Here is a 3331-nt window from a genome sequence, read left to right as displayed (position 1 = left end):
CATCCTGAGTGGATTTAGGTACGATCATCCTCAGTGAAATAAGTCCCACAAAAAAAGAAACTTATGATATCACTTATCGAGGGAATGTAAAAATCGCTCCCCATGAACGGAATCCCCAAACAGAACAGAGTCACGCTTTTAGAAAACACACTTATGCCTGCTTCAGGGGAAAGGTGAGGTGCGGTGACGCATAAAACTCGAGTTTGAAATGAGCACAGATACCCTTCCGAAAACCGAATATGGAATGGACACGACCTACTCCTTGCTCAATCAACTGGACTCACCAGACCCTGTTCATCGCACAAGTATCTATCCGACTAGTAAGCATCTTAAAAGCTAAGTCTTGATATCTCTGTGTAAGTGCATCAAGTGTGTGTAAAGCGGCCTAAAACCAGCAGGGAAAATCAGCTCAGACCCATTCTGAGGATACGTTTCCAACACAAAGAAGAAACAAGCAGGGCAAAACAGAGAGAAATTCTTCCAAAATGCGTTCAGGGACTGGCATGCAACCAGGATTGACCACATCTACAGCCCCAGCGGCAGAAGACATAAGGCTGGACACTCTTGGGGCTGAGACGATTGGTGAGGTTGGGAAAGCAAATGCAGACCCTTGAAAGGAATCCTGCGTGCTCCCCATTCCATGGGTCCCAACTCTCCAGGTTCAACGCAATCTTCCGACAGCGAAAGCACTCATTGGAAACCCAGCGGATGCTACACCGTGGGATCGGGAAAGCTTTCTGAAACTCACCTCAGTTTTCCTCTCCTGGTGCTCGTGTTCTCCATTCAGGCCCCCTTACTAACAATCTCCCCACTTGGAGACTCGGCGCCTTTCCATGCCTCTTTCGTACCGTCTGCAATTTGTCCGCAGGATGAACTGCAAGAGGGGGAACCAATGAGAGACTCGCTGGAGGTGTTTGGTCGGGCACATGTCACTCTCATTTCCCATCACGAAGAAGAATTCACCAGCGGTTCAGCCTGCCACCGCGGATCGACAATAGGGCGTGAAGCCATCCAGCCGTGTTGCGTCCCACTCACAAAAAAGCGACTTGGGAAATGGAGCTCAGGGGCCCTGCACTTCCCAAACCTGCAGAGTTCTAAACGATAACTATCGCCCCAAAATATATTGAGCGCAGGCTACGAAGAGGCGCTGAACGCAAGGCAGAACTGCAGGAAACGGATGTCAACGGGTACATCGGAATGGCCCCGATAGCACATGAAAAGCGCCAGAACGTGGACAATGATGCGGTTGGCCAAAAAGGGCGTATGCGTTTTTTCCTGAATATATTCAGGAAAAAACGCATACGCCCTTTTTGGCCAACCAAGCAACCTGGGAGAGCAAATCAGCACTACAAAGAAATCTCTCGCCCCCCCCCCCCCGGGGCAAAAGGGCCAGGCGAAAAAAGTCTAAAAACCAGAAAGGCAGGACAGCCCACGGAGTCAAGGGAGCCTTGTTAAGCTGATGGGCGGGATGTCAATGGCCAACAGCCAATCTTCACAAGTGTATCCTCTTTCCCAAACCATGGAAAACACAGAACCACAGAGCATAGGGCACTTCCACACATGGGCGTTGACCTTGGGAAAATGAAAAAATCAACCAGACACAGGGACCCCAAAGTTGAGGGCTGCTGTCTTGACAAGAACCTCCACTCCGGTACACGTTTCATATCCCAGGAAAGAGCCAAGTGGACAAAGACGAGTGGACAAGTGGACAAAGACAAGTGGACAAGTGGACAAGTGGTGCTACGTAGGTCCAATGGAGTGTCACTCAGCCATGAAATCCACGTCATGAGGCTGGTAGCAGCATCCTGAGTGGATTTAGGTACGATCATCCTCAGTGAAATAAGTCCCACAAAAAAAGAAACTTATGATATCACTTATCGAGGGAATGTAAAAATCGCTCCCCATGAACGGAATCCCCAAACAGAACAGAGTCACGCTTTTAGAAAACACACTTATGCCTGCTTCAGGGGAAAGGTGAGGTGCGGTGACGCATAAAACTCGAGTTTGAAATGAGCACAGATACCCTTCCGAAAACCGAATATGGAATGGACACGACCTACTCCTTGCTCAATCAACTGGACTCACCAGACCCTGTTCATCGCACAAGTATCTATCCGACTAGTAAGCATCTTAAAAGCTAAGTCTTGATATCTCTGTGTAAGTGCATCAAGGGTGTGTAAAGCGGCCTAAAACCAGCAGGGAAAATCAGCTCAGACCCATTCTGAGGATACATTTCCAACACAAAGAAGAAACAAGCAGGGCAAAACAGAGAGAAATTCTTCCAAAATGCGTTCAGGGACTGGCATGCAACCAGGATTGACCACATCTACAGCCCCAGCGGCAGAAGACATAAGGCTGGACACTCTTGGGGCTGAGACGATTGGTGAGGTTGGGAAAGCAAATGCAGACCCTTGAAAGGAATCCTGCGTGCTCCCCATTCCATGGCTCCCAACTCTCCAGGTTCAACGCAATCTTCCGACAGCGAAAGCACTCATTGGAAACCCAGCGGATGCTACACCGTGGGATCGGGAAAGCTTTCTGAAACTCACCTCAGTTTTCCTCTCCTGGTGCTCGTGTTCTCCATTCAGGCCCCCTTACTAACAATCTCCCCACTTGGAGACTCGGCGCCTTTCCATGCCTCTTTCGTACCGTCTGCAATTTGTCCGCAGGATGAACTGCAAGAGGGGGAACCAATGAGAGACTCGCTGGAGGTGTTTGGTCGGGCACATGTCACTCTCATTTCCCATCACGAAGAAGAATTCACCAGCGGTTCAGCCTGCCACCGCGGATCGACAATAGGGCGTGAAGCCATCCAGCCGTGTTGCGTCCCACTCACAAAAAAGCGACTTGGGAAATGGAGCTCAGGGGCCCTGCACTTCCCAAACCTGCAGAGTTCTAAACGATAACTATCGCCCCAAAATATATTGAGCGCAGGCTACGAAGAGGCGCTGAACGCAAGGCAGAACTGCAGGAAACGGATGTCAACGGGTACATCGGAATGGCCCCGATAGCACATGAAAAGCGCCAGAACGTGGACAATGATGCGGTTGGCCAAAAAGGGCGTATGCGTTTTTTCCTGAATATATTCAGGAAAAAACGCATACGCCCTTTTTGGCCAACCAAGCAACCTGGGAGAGCAAATCAGCACTACAAAGAAATCTCTCGCCCCCCCCCCGGGGCAAAAGGGCCAGGCGAAAAAAGTCTAAAAACCAGAAAGGCAGGACAGCCCACGGAGTCAAGGGAGCCTTGTTAAGCTGATGGGCGGGATGTCAATGGCCAACAGCCAATCTTCACAAGTGTATCCTCTTTCCCAAACCATGTAAAACACAGA

The sequence above is a fragment of the Kogia breviceps genome, unplaced genomic scaffold (genome assembly GCF_026419965.1).
Source record: "Kogia breviceps isolate mKogBre1 unplaced genomic scaffold, mKogBre1 haplotype 1 scaffold_56, whole genome shotgun sequence".
In the NCBI taxonomy this organism is placed as follows: Eukaryota; Metazoa; Chordata; class Mammalia; order Artiodactyla; family Physeteridae; genus Kogia; species Kogia breviceps.
Note: the sequence above shows the minus strand (reverse complement) of the source record.